The sequence below is a fragment of the Neofelis nebulosa genome, chromosome 12, assembly GCF_028018385.1.
Source record: "Neofelis nebulosa isolate mNeoNeb1 chromosome 12, mNeoNeb1.pri, whole genome shotgun sequence".
NCBI classification, from domain to species: Eukaryota; Metazoa; Chordata; class Mammalia; order Carnivora; family Felidae; genus Neofelis; species Neofelis nebulosa.
In genome coordinates, this window is record NC_080793.1 from 77717577 (window position 1) to 77731234 (window position 13658).

Here is a 13658-nt window from a genome sequence, read left to right on the forward strand (position 1 = left end):
AGGGAAAAATACCGTCCCAAAATCCCTGGGCCAGACGGGAAAGGGATTGGCATCTTCTCACCTCGATCCAGTTGCCTGAAGCAAACCGAATGTTTTCTCAATCCCGGGCCTGCTCCCTCACCTCGGAGACCACGGATGAGGCTTCCAGCAAGGTGGTGCTTGACAAAACCCGCAGGTCAGCGCGCAGAAACGTCTGGAGCTGGACCCGATGGATGAGGGCACCGGCCGCAGCGGCCGCCTGCCCCCCGCGAGGGCGAGGCGGAGCCCGCTCCCAGCTCCTTGGCGGCCCGCATGTCACAGCAGACGGGTGCCAAGTCACTCCACCGGGCCTCCGGCTCCCTGAACTCGTAATTCATACCCACCACAGTCAATTACAGGAGGCCCGGGGCCGAGGCTTGAGGAAGGAGGGAGAAAACACGTTTTCATCACTGTCATCAACCCTGACACATTTTCAGCGTGAAGACCCGGGAGCTGCAAGTCTGTCCCATCAAGCTGCCTTCTTTCCTGCTGTGTGTTCTGGACGGCCCAGCGGCCACCCCCTCCCCACCCCCCACCAGTCCGTTGTGTCAAGTTCATGGGAATCTGATGCGTTTACTGCTCCCGCGGGCAATTCGCAGCAATTCTCTCTAGGCACCACCCCCTCCTCCAGGGGGGTCCACTCTGGCACACTGGGGCTGGCAGCCGGCCTGGACCACGGTCCCAGAAACCCTACCGAGTCTCGGCCACTTGAGGAAGGGCTGTCAAAACCATGGCACCCGTGGAGCACACTTCCCAGGGATGTCGTTCAGTAGGACGCTTAGCAGCGCGGTGTCCAGGTGAGGGAAGGCACAGGATGACAAGGGACACAAAGGGCTAGCGTTTGAGGATTACGCCTGGACTTCGTGGCGGTCCCCCAGTGGGGGTGAGGGCAGCCTCTAGGACTTTCTCCCGCCCCCACAAGCAGCCTCGTGGTGCCTTGCCCAGAGCAGGTACCCAGTACGGGTTTCCAGAAGGAATGGCTCCATTAACTACTCTTTCAGGAAAGTAATACTTGGGAATCCAGCCACTCTCCAGCCCCACACATGTAAGGGAAAGCAGAAAAGCCAGCTCTAGGAGTAAGAAAGGGGAGGGAAATAATTTTATGTCATTTTCAGATGGGAGCCTCTGGATTTAGGCTCAGGATAAACCAAGGAAGTGACTGTTTGCTGAGCTAAGGAAGAAATCACAGAGGGAACGCTGGTGGGTTTTTCCAGTGCTTTGATTTCCAACGGGTAGAGAAATCCTTGGCCATAAGACTTGGGAAGCACAACCATTGTTTTTGTTTTTGTTTTTCATGCTCTGTACAAAATAAAATCTACCTATTGTTTCTTTAATGCCCCCCAACCGTCCCACGAAAAGATCATCCTTTTACTAGTAGGGAAACTGAGGCACAGGGAGACCAAGTCACAGGACAGCAGGGGACCTGAAATCATTCTGATTAGGTAAATCCATGCCAACATCTGTTTCTGCGGAGCATAGAAGTGCCCTTCTCAAATATCCTCTCCGCTGACGGGAACAGGTTGGGGGTCCCATCTTTTTTCTCACCCCTTTGGGCCATCACAGCATTTCTAGGCTGGAGCTTAGTCAAAGCTGATCCCATTGCTATAACTAGAAGCTTTACTGGGTGAAGGGTGAAGGAAGGAGGGAAGAGAGGACAGAAAATGGAGTAATACTGAAGCTTTTATTGCTATGCAAGGAATTGTGCAGGGGTCTTCAATTATTCAGCTGGAAGCGTTTTAAAATGGGTTCAGACACTCATTGAGTCTGCAAATGGCAAGAGAATTATCTGAGGAGTGAAACATAGAAATCTGATTCAGGAAGAGAATTCTTTTTTTCTTTTTTTTAGTTTATTTATTTATTGGGGGGGGGGGGGGGAGAGGGGCAGAGAGCGAGGAAGAGAGAGAATCCCAAGCAGGCTACGTGCTGTCAGCATGAAGGCCGATGTGGGACTTGACCCTGAGAACAGTGAGACCATGACCTGCACAGAAATCAAGAACCCAGTGCTTAACCAACTGAGCCACCCAGGCGCCCCTAGGAAGAGAATTCTTAGGACAGCGATGACAGAAATCCTTTTTCCCTCAAGGGCACATTCTGACTTGTAATTTAAGAGCATATAAAGCACAAGGCCTGAAAATTTCCCAAATCAAAAAACAAACAAACAAAATTAACTCATTAGGAGTCAAATCCTTAAGTACCCAAGTGCTCCGAACTAAACTAAATGGACGAGATTCAAGAAGACATGACGTTTGCTGATTAAAAGTAGGGTTTCTAGAGTCCAAGGAGCCTGTGCTGGAGAATTCTCCCTCGTCCACTGAAAAAGCAGCCTAACCTGAGACGAGTTATCTACCCTCTGAACGGAAGATGGGGAAGGTTATTGAATGTGGAGAGTAAATGCGCGGATCCATGCCCAACACTTAGCACAGTTCTTGGCACAAGAATACCTACCGTGTAACCATGGCGGTTTATCAGTGGGCACAATGATGCCCCCCAAGGAGTGGACTGTAGCTCAAGAGCTACAAACTTCAATTTAGTCCCAGATGACCAGAGTGAGACACTGAAGGTAGAAGTTTTATAAAAGCACACTGGACTAGAAGTCAGGAGATCTGTATTATCCAACCCTGTTACCTCTTTGATTTCCATTTCCCTCCCTATCAGCTTAAAAGGTGAGTTCAGATTAGTGATTTGACCCCAAAGGCTTCAGAAAGTGGCCACCAAAGCCAACAGGGCCAAAGTAGGCCATGTCTCGAATAAAGTGCTCTGCTTCAAACCAGAGAAGAGACTCAAAGGATCTGAGATTCCATGTGGTTAGTAAAATTCTGTGGGATCTCTGGAGGTTTTAGACCTATGTTTTGTCTAGCATTAGGACGGTTTGCATTAACCTTCAAGTACTGGCATCCAGATCAGTAAAAATAATAAATAATAATAATAATAATAATAATAATAATTCTAGCTGTTTTAAGATTTTCCACTGATGAGCTGATGAAGATAAACTGCCCAATTATTTTGTTCTCAAGGAGTAATCAGCAGGAGCCTTGGGTTGAAGACTGGAACCAAGGCAAGCTATGTGGATGCCAGAATTCCACTGAAGGCAGCCATGATGTTTCCCATCCAAGTGGATTTCCAGACTCTTCGTAGAACAATTCTAAGGAACACAAATGTCTTAGAGTTTTCCAAAGCCGTGTTCAAAAAAGTAAGTACTGTACATAATGCTATCTGTGGGAATGTAAATATTTAAATAAGCTCACTATAAAAAAGGTCACAAAACGATTCCACAAACCATATCAAATGGCCCCTACCATTGACAAGAGAGCTGTTAAGTCTGCTGTGGGAAAGATCAGATCTGACCACGTTTCAGCATTTCCTTAGCCATATCCCTAACTGAGACACTCATTTTCTTCTATCCTTCTCACTGAGATCCTTAATCATCCTGTTGGGGTTTCTATAAAGTTTGGCCCTTGTTTCATTCATCTTCCAAGTACTTGCCGGGGGACCTAAGTAGGTAAATTCATCCCAGCACCTTCTGGGTGAGGGTGTCTTTCCTTCTACAGTACTTTCTGAGCACCCATGCCTATCTCGACCACAACTACAATTAAAAAGCATTTTAAGTATCTGCCAGGCCTCTCCACGAAAACACACATTCACAGAAGGAAGAGACCAAGTTTTCCCTCTCAGTGTCCTTGGCATTTGGCAGATGACTTGGCTGACAACGGATGCGCAGTAAGTGCTCGCTAAGTGAACGAACCTGCCTGTTAATAATACATGAAGAATATAGAGGACTTTGTAACAAACTCAGACTGGCGGCCAAGGCCACTTCCTGAGAATCGGTCTTGCTCCCGCGACTGCCTTCAACCCTTGTTTGATACAGGTAGCCTTTCCTAAACTTGCCAATCAACTTGATTTCGGCGCACCTTCCTTGAGCACCTATTAGGGGCCAGGCACTGGTGTTTCACTCCACCAACAAGCCTCTGACTTCCTGGAGCAAGGCAGACCATTTAGTTAATTGCTGGCAATTAACTGAAGGGCGGGGCCCGACCCTCCAGCGCCCACAGCCCACTGGGTGGACTTATTACAACACCAAGGGGCACGCGTCCTGGCAACAGAGGATTCCCCCCCCCGCCCTTGGTCCCTTCTTGCTCCGAAATGTTCTATGTTACAACCTTTGGAAAGCTTCAGCTTGGCCCTACACTGCGCTGTGTGGAGTGGGTCAACATTACACAAACCAGGAATCCTAATCCTAAGGGAGTGCCGGTAAAAGTTGTACATCTCGAGCACATCACGGTTGCTTCGGGGCTCTGGCTAAAAACTGCCACCTTCCGTCTGTAGTAAGACTCCAGAAGAAAATGGATTACCTCCTCCCCCTTGCAGTTTATCTGTTTACCGAGGCTGACTGTGACCAGACTGAGAGCGTCAGAAGCCAGACGGCGGCGGCAGAAGGAAGTTTTCCTTTACGGAAAAGACAGAACTTGCAGTGACGAATGGTTCCGCACTATGTGTTGTATGGAAATAGGGCACGCAAAAGTAGACGCCCCGAGCCTTTGTTGGAGGAAGTGACACCCACTAGGTAACCCTGACTGACTGGATCAGCCTCATTGTCAGTCACCTCGTCCTGTTGTGACACAACGTGCAAGGTACACAACGGGTATTTCGCAGAAAATCGCTCCTTTCCGACGCCCCCAACAGGCTTGGGCAACATCGTCTTATGTTCACTGACAGATCGCAACAACACGCTGCATTGAATTGTGTTGAAACGTGACTCTGTCTACAGCAAGAAAAGGGAGTTCCGATCCCGCAAGGTTGGGATGGTGGGTTGCTCTGTTTCTAGATGGCATACCCAGGAAATATACCCTATCTTACGTAGGCATGTGGGCTCCTGGGTGGCTCAGTCAGTGAAGTGTCTGACTCTTGATGTGGGCTCAGGTCATGATCTCACGGTTCGGGAGATTAAGCCTCGAGTCGGGCTCTTTGCAGAGAGCACACAGCCTGCTTGGGATTCTCTCTCTTCCTGTCGGCCCCTTCCACACTTGTACATGCTGGCTCTTTCTCAAAATAAATAAACAAACCTTAAGTGGGCATTTAAAAACCATCGTCGAGGCGAGTGCTACAAGTAAAGACCATGATGTCATTTTTTTCACCGCTGAGCCACCCCGCCCCTTTCAGAACACAATTACATTGTGAGACTTTTCGTTTCCCATTCATCACTGAAAGCAATCCCCAACAGACATCGTGGCCACTTCCCAGTTGTAAACAACGTGCTGAGACTGACTTCTCTGCACACTTCTGGAAAGATCTCTCCTTTCCCTGCCATACCTCCAAGGTGAGGAAACCATAGCCCTTTGCAGTCCTGCCTCAGCACTGGCTGATCCGCACCCAGACCATGAGCCCTGCAGTAACTTCTAGTTACACTGGCTGATACGAGGGCTGAGGGCCCAGAGCAGCTGACACGGCCTCGTAAGGCGAACCCTTTTGAGAGGGGGGACAAGCTCCTTGTTTCTACACTTGTCACGCATCCCCTGCTGCCTCTAAGGTGCCCTCCATGGCCCACATGCTGGATTCTGCTTCCTAACTACAAACCACATCACCATTGGGAATCCACGGCCATCGGGTGGCAGTTGGGCAGCTCAGGATTATTGTTCTTCCCAAGAATTCCCTCCTTTTCTGGGATGGGGGACTTAAAAAGAGCAAACAGCTAGCTTTCCACATCGACCAGTTTTTGCCTCATACACCGAAGAAAGGCGGAAATAGCCTTACCAAGAAAAAGTCGCCCACAAGCACGTGATAAAGGTCAAAGGTGCACTTCCGGTGTCCTACCACAGATTCTTTGCTGTTTGGGCAGGGATCGTCAAGATTATCTAGCTCGACCCTTTCATTGTACAAATGCGGAATTTGAATCCGAGTGAGGTTACACTTTACTTGTGCCAAGAAAGGCCTTCCTCCTCTTAGGCCTGCCCTTTGGCCACCATGACACATTCTAACATTTGACGCTTGGCTTTTAGTGTAATTGAACCAGTCTGGGTGAGGACACCCTCCCCTCCGCAATGTGAACAAGAAGAAACAAAGGGGCTACTCAGAACAAACTTGTAGGTTTCTATAATTTGGCAATACACTGCTGATTTGGAATATGGGCCTACAAGGAAATAGCCTTGTTACCCATAGCCGGCAGATAGGCAGTGCGGCCTTAATTAATATGTGAAGCCGAAACGAACCATGGATTAATAATGGCATCCATCAAACTGAAATTCTACTGTTATTAGTCATGCATCGGTATTTGTGGGCTTTGTTCCCTCAGTCATTTGTAAACACGCACACACCTAGTAACCATCAAATATCAAGGACAAACAACCTCGGCGCGAGAGAAGCCCAGATTCCAGGCTCAGCGAAGCGGCCAGTCTTTGGTGGGGTAGGGCTGACCACCCCACAACTCACTCCCCTGTTGGCCTTTTTTTCTCCCCCCCCACCCCCAGCTGTGTTCTAAGCACAAGTGTTATTTCCTTGCTTTTATCGCAAGATGTGTGTAAAACATTCAAGAACACGGAGATAATGTCAGGAAGAGTGCCTTGAGAACACTCTCAATTCCATCCAACACATCGGCCAAGCAATAAATGGTCACGGTCTTGAGGTAAAAATATCAAGAAAAATCAGGGCGCCTGGATGGCTCAGTCGGCTGAGCATCGGACTTCGGCTCAGGTCATGATCTCACAGCTCGTGAGTTCGAGCCCCACGCTGGGCTCTGTGCCGACAGCTCAGAGCCTGGAGCCTGCTTCGGATTCTGCGTCTCCCTCTCTTTCTGCCCCTCCTCCACTCATGCTCTGTCTCCCTCTCTCTCTCTCTCTCTCTCTCTCTCTCTGTCTCTCAAAAATAAACATTTAAAAATTTTTTTAATATCAAGAAAAATAAAAACATTACAAGAAACTCTCAGAATGCCCAACCTGTTGGTATTCTTGCCAGAGGACTTTCATCCTGTTACGATGTGACCTACCTAGGTATGGAATTTAGAGTTTGTCTGGTCTCCTGGCCCACGTCCTCCTCCTAACCCACGCACGGTTGAGTGTGCTCTCTAGATGCGGGAGAACAACGCAACCTCCAGGGTCCACAGATTTGCTAAGAACCACAACGTCAGCCCCGGGCACGCTACCTATATAACCTCTGACCCTCTCCATAAAAGGAAAGGTTGAATGCCATATCCATTTCTCAGACTGAGAAACTGAGATTCAAAAGGCTACACAAAGTGTCCAAGGTCACCCACGAGGGTACGAGAGCTGGCACGCACACCTACTCGTAAGCCCATGCTTTTCCACTACATTCTACACGACCGTTGAATTATTCTTCAACCAAAAGTAAAAATGAACTCAAGCAAATGCTCCTAACACTGGCCGCCTCTCCCCTGCCTGGCACGAAGTCTGCACCTCGTTAAGTTGGCTAAGATCTGCCGCTTAAGAGCGACATGTCAAGACGCTCTGTATAGCAAGACATGGTCAACAAAATGATTCAGGTAAAGATGCCCCTCTACAGCTCCTCTTCCACGTTGCTTGTTCTAAACACGAAAGCTCCTTAGATTTTCACCGTAAATTGTTAGAGCTAGAAATCTGAGAGTCATTTCAGAGGAAAGCTGTGATCTCCGTGGGTTTGCCAAAGTCTGCAGCCCAGAAGAGCCAAGATTATGTTATTTTTGTCCCCCCAGAGTGGTGTTAGCAGAGTGATCTCTCGATTCGGTCGGATAAAGATTCCCCAAACGCTAACCTGGGAGCCGTGGCCTAGTCCGGTCTTTTAACTTCGCTTTTAGACGGTCATTTTTATTAAAAAAGAGAAAGGTAAATAATAAGAACAGTGCGAATGCTAATAGCCGCATTTGATCAGGGACCTTCTGTAAGACAGGGTATATAAATCCTGTTGTGTAATCCCCGTGACGGCCCTAGGAGGTGGACTGGCAGCGTGCAAACGAGGAAACTGGGACTCAGAAAGGTTTAGTTCTTTGCCCATGTTCCCCCAGCTAGTAATCGGCAGAGCAGGCTTCAGACCACACCTGCCCCCAGAACCCACTCAGTGAACCATTACACATGCTGTTTCTTATGAAGTGAGACGGGACCAGCACTGGATGTCAAAAGGCCCGTTCAGGACTCTGCTGTCACTCATCACTTTTGTTGGTCCCCTTTTAGTCTCAGCCAGCCTCAGGGGTGATGTCTTACCAGCTCCCCGACCCCCGCTGATAGGGCCACTCTCTACAGATGGGGCAAATTATGTGTGCCCATCACAAATGCTGGTTCTCAGTCCACTTCCAAATCTCCGCTGAGACCCCCCCGGGGCAGAGCACGATGCATTACGTAGCCCAGGGCATCCCGTCCCTTTCCAAAGGGAGGCGGCACGGAGGTGCCAGGCGCACACCCCAGGGCCACGGTTTAAACCTGCTCTGCATTCTGCTATGAATACCCAGCCGTCCAAACGGAAAGTGCTTTGACTCCTATGGAAGAGTCGCGCTGTCGCATTCCTAGCCCTGAACATCCAGCAGGTTCCTCCAGGAAGAGGAATCTGCCAACGGACTCTCGCCCCATGCGCTGCCCGACTGCCTGGCCCCCGGCCCAGCTGGATCGGAGCCTTGCCAGGCCTGGTCGGGAGCCAGTAAGCTCTGTCTACATCCTCCTTTTGACCCGGGAGCTCAAGGAGTCTTTCAAAACGAGCTAAGGGAAGCACAGGGAGCACCACCCCTCGGCTCCCAGATGAGAGACCCCTTCTACCGTCTCCCTCGGCTCTCCCTCATCCCTCCAGGCTCAACTGTCACTTTATCTAGGACCACCCCCTCCTGCCACCAACCATACTCTCTAAACGTGGCCTCCCTCCCCACCCGGTGCTCCAGCATCCCCCCCCCCCCCCCCCCAGGCATAACTGGTTCCCAGGACTTACCACAATCTGATCTCATGCTGACTATTTATGTGTATCCGTTTATTGTCATCCTCCCACAGGAACCCCGCGCTCTGCCAGGGCAGTAACCTCCCGGCCTCCGTGCCTATCGTCTGTGGTGAGCGCAGCCGGGGAGGCACTGTGGGCCATCAGGGCCCGAACCAGCGCTATCCAATAAAAGGAGAATGCAAGCCACGTGTTGCTGATCTCAAATTCACCAGTGGTCACATTAAGGATGCAAAACGAAACAGGTGACATAAATTTCAATAATATTCTTTAGCCCGGTACATCCAAACTGTAGCCGTTTCATCATGTGAGCAGTACAGACATTATTAAACTTTTTGAATTTTTAAAAAATTTTTAACGTTTATTTATTTTTGAAGGAGAGAGGGAGAGCGACAGAGCACGAGCAGGGGAGGGGCAGACAGAGAGGGCGACGCAGGATCTGAAGCAGGCTCCAGGCTCCCAGCTGTCAGCAGGGAGCCTGATGTCGGGCTCAAACTCAGGAGCTGTGAGATCGCGACCTGAGCCAGAGTCGGACGCCCAACCGACCGAGCCACCCAAGTGCCCCGCGATACAGAATGAGATATTTTATGTTCTGTTTTTTGGTTCGAAGTCTTTGAAATCAAGTATATGTTTCACACAACACATCTCAACTTGGGAGACAACATTTTCATCGGCAATACGTGATCTTTATTTAGATTCCGTAAAACTGACCCGTGAAATAGACTCACATATCCAAGCTGTATCAAACACACGTAAACGTTTCCTGATAACTGAGTCAAGAGTAAGTTTTCAAATTTAACGTTAACAAGTAAAATTAAAACTTCGGTTCCGCAGACGTATGAGCCCCGTGCCAAGGGCATAATGGCCACCTGTGGCTGGTGGCTGCCATTGGTGACTGATTGGTGGTCCTCATCGATGAGAGGCCTTACATTTTTTGAACTTTCTCTGGATCTTAAATCACTTTCCAGGAAGTCCACGCAGTCTCAGATCATTTCCGCGTACGGGTACGCCAGCCTCTCTCTCTCTTGCCAGGAATGGGAGATAAGGCCACATAACAGGCCCTGGATGCAACGGGGAGGCGTGGACTTCGGGCTCAGCTCAATCACAAAGACTCAATTCAGTTCAGCGGCAACAAAAACTAGGCGAGTCAGGGACGATCCCAAGCCACACAGCAATTCTGTTTCATTAGCGGCTGCTGCCTGATGCAGCCCTTTGGCACTGAACCACTTTCCACTTTTCATCCTACTTGATCGTGGACATATTTCAGTTTCCCTTATGAGCTAGACAATGACTTGGGGGCAGAGAGCCTTATCCATCACTGAGCAGGGAGACGAGAGGTCCCCGCCGGACCAGCACAATTGCGGTTCAAGCCCGGCGTGCTGGTATCGTCTGCAAAGTTCTGGACGATTCTTAGGTGTCGTGGAAGCTCCGAGAAGGAGCTCCTGGCAGGCACTTGGGAAACAGCTGTTGGATATTAATGGGCTGGAGTCCTGAGAGCGCCCGACGCTCACCTTTGACCTTCTCTGAAACTGCAATTAGGGGGCGGGCGTAACACAGAAATGCAACCCTGTGATATGTAAAAAGCCTAAATTGGCCTTTATGCTAACAAGATTCCACTTCCAGTCCTGGGCGTTTTAAATTTCCTTTTGCTCTTCCGTGGTCTTTCCTTAATCAGACCTTTCCCTGGTGATCACACGCCCTCTGTTTGCCCTGAATGTTAACATTAGTTTTTCCTCTGATACTTTCCCTCTATTGCCTTGCTTTCTTCTCTTTTTTTCTTTTTTCTTCTTTTCCGTTTCCTTTCGGTGATTAGCTGCCCACAGAGCTTTGGGAGGTCGCTCAGATTTTTCAATCCGACACAAGTCTGGTCTATCGAGCTTCCCTGACCTCTGCTTGTTTCACACCCATCCCGTTCCTCCCTACGCTTTCATTTCCCCCAACTCGCTGGCTTGTTAGAATGTGACAATTGCTCTGATTCTCCTGACCTGGTTTAAGAAATGGAAGCAAAACAAAGATTTGTCGGTTTTCGTTTGATTTTACAGGGGAAAAAGGACCCTAGCTCTAGCCTCTATAATTATCTCCTGCAGCGTCCTTCACTCTCCCGTCTTTGCCTTGTATGTAGTGGGTCATCTACACATCTGTCTTCCGCACCCACCAAAGGCAGGAGTTTGACCGTGGACTTTGTTGCTGGGCACGTAAGCCTGAATCCCGGATCCTCTACAAACCAGCTCTGTGTGCAAAAGTGCTCATTTCAACCTATATGGAATGAGGATTATGACCCTCTTCTCCGAGGGCTTTGGAATGTTTCAATGAGTCAATACAGGACACAACCACGTCAGACCCATACTGAGTGCTCAGTAACAGACAGCTCTTGTCATTACTGCTAGTCCTTGACCTTTGTCTGCTCATTCTTACTCCTCCCCTGCATCTCGCCCAGGACCGAGCCCTGCACATACCCCAAGTGTCCAAGTAACAGTCTTTGAAGCTGAATGTTTATGGCCGCCAATGACACCAATGGGAGCTGACTCTTACGAGGGTTCTTTAAGTTTCACTGGCAAATGTCTCAGTTTGTCCCCTGGTCACAACGTTGGCCCCAAGGGCAGCCACCACTGGAACGCGTACACCTGCCGGCCCCGGGGTACCAAACAAGACGTTAACTGGGTGCCCGCAAATCCTTCCATAGGTCGGTGGCTTTCCGAAACTTTGCTAGTCTTCTCCCTCAGAGCATCCTTGTGCCCCTTCGATTTTCCTGTCCGCAGGCCAACTTCCTGTCCCTTAAGGGTTGGTTCAAGGATCTCCCCTCCTCTGGGAAGATATTCCAGATTCCCCTTTTCTCAGTGTTCCTCCGTGTTGTGGGCATAGTTCCACCAGAGGTCTCACTGCATCGTGCGGTCACCGAGCTTCTGTGTCTGCCCCCCCGACGGCTAACTCCCTGCGGGCAAGACTCCAAAGTAGAGGTGGAGTGTTGGCTGGATGAACGAGTGAACGAATACACTGCTTTCACATTTACAACACGTCCTTTGCATAAGTTAAATTAACCCTCACACTCCCATGAGTCCTTCTTCTTATCAGGTCCGTTTTATTATACAGACGGAAACGTTTGCTCGCAGAGCTGAGGCGGGACTGGGTCAAAGCCTGACTTTATTCTGGGCCTCCTTCAGGAGGTCGGTGTGACCCAGGCATCACAGAAAGCAGAGTGGGCTTATCCCAATGTCGACCTCAGACTCGCCGTTGACAATGGGCTGCTTTTCACAATCTTCTTGAATGTACAAGGCAGTTTTCAATCTCAAGACAAAATTACCTAAGAGAAACGGTCATGCCATACGACCACCAGCAAGCGATTGTTACTCTGGATGTGTACGATTGTTTCTAATAAGAGGCCAGATTATTAAAACAGAGATATTCTCTCTCTCCTTGCCTAATAGAAAATGTTAGTATCAATATTACCGTGTATTTCAATATGGTGTTTTAAATGCAAAAAAAAAAAAATGAGATTTGTAAAAGTTAGAACGAGAAAACCAAAAGGCTAGACAGGTTAGAACCTCGGAGGCAGAGAACCACAAGACAGCTAATTAGCAGGATTCTAGAACCTACCGGAGCCACCATTTCCGCCTTCCACAGGGAGACGCAGGACTGTTTCTCGGGAGACGGTGGCCCAAATCCTAACACTCTATTCTTGTAGGAAGATAGGAGGAAGGGTCTTTCTTTCTCCCAGGGGACAGTTTCTGGTCCTTTGGTACATCCACAAGTCATCAAGTGTGGGAAATTTAAGCTAGAGTCGCTAATTTGTTATTGTAACAACACTCCCTGGTATTTATACAACACGTTCCGTTCTGTGACCTCCAAGAATGTTCCGATCCTTTCCACTAAAACGGATGGCGAAACTAAGACACAGAAGACCACCAACACGGTCACCCTGGGAAGCCAAGAGCAGAAGCCACATCCCTTATCCCTCGGCCCACATCCTTCTGCCAGGACTGCCAAGATATGGCGTCCAACAAGACACAATAACCAGAAAAGGAAGGTGGCCCTCACTTAGCACGGGAGCTCGCATCTCGGAAAAGGTGGGGATCTAGGAAACCGCACGACGCCCACACTCAACGTGACTTACAACCCGAGAAACAGGCCGAGGGCGAGTCTGTGGACAGCAGCCATTGGGGAAGATGCCAGTGGCTCGTGAGGTCCTCCCAGGAATTTCCCTGCCCCGAGTCTAAGTTGTCACCCCTAATATTGTATCCCCTAAGCTTCAATTTCTGCCAAATTGCAAACCCTCTGGGGAGAAATAATACTTAAGCCATTATTGGCCTGTTGCAACTTCTTGTGAATTACGGCTCTGAGAGTCCGTCTTGAGAATCACTGAGGAAGGGCATGCGAGCACGCGGAGAACAGAAAGATGTACAGATACAGGAGGGCGGGAAGACCAACGAGAGGCGGGCCACCAAGAAAAAAAAAACCAACAACAACACCGCCTCTGTGTTGTAATCCGGCCCAAGTTCCAAGGTACTTTGTTTTCCTTCCTAACCGATCTTCAGACAGCAGTGTTTTCCAGCCAGACTCCCAATATTTTTATGCAGTTTGTACCTTAAGTTATGCAAGGCTCTTTCTATGGATCTCTGAGGTTTCACAGACGGTAAGCTTGAGTCACTCTGTTACGTCCCTGAGTCTAGAATTATTTCAAGGAAACCTCTGAAGGATATTGACATATTTTCAAACGAGTGATGAGATGTCGAAAGGCCACCCAG

The 13658-nt window shown here is 49.2% G+C and overlaps 1 protein-coding gene across 3 annotated transcripts in view; it reads right to left on the bottom strand.

The window, feature by feature from the left end:
- The window catches only part of PCSK5 (proprotein convertase subtilisin/kexin type 5), a 452999-nt gene that overhangs the window by 377098 nt on the left and 62243 nt on the right, over positions 1-13658 (bottom strand). The window lies entirely within an intron of this gene.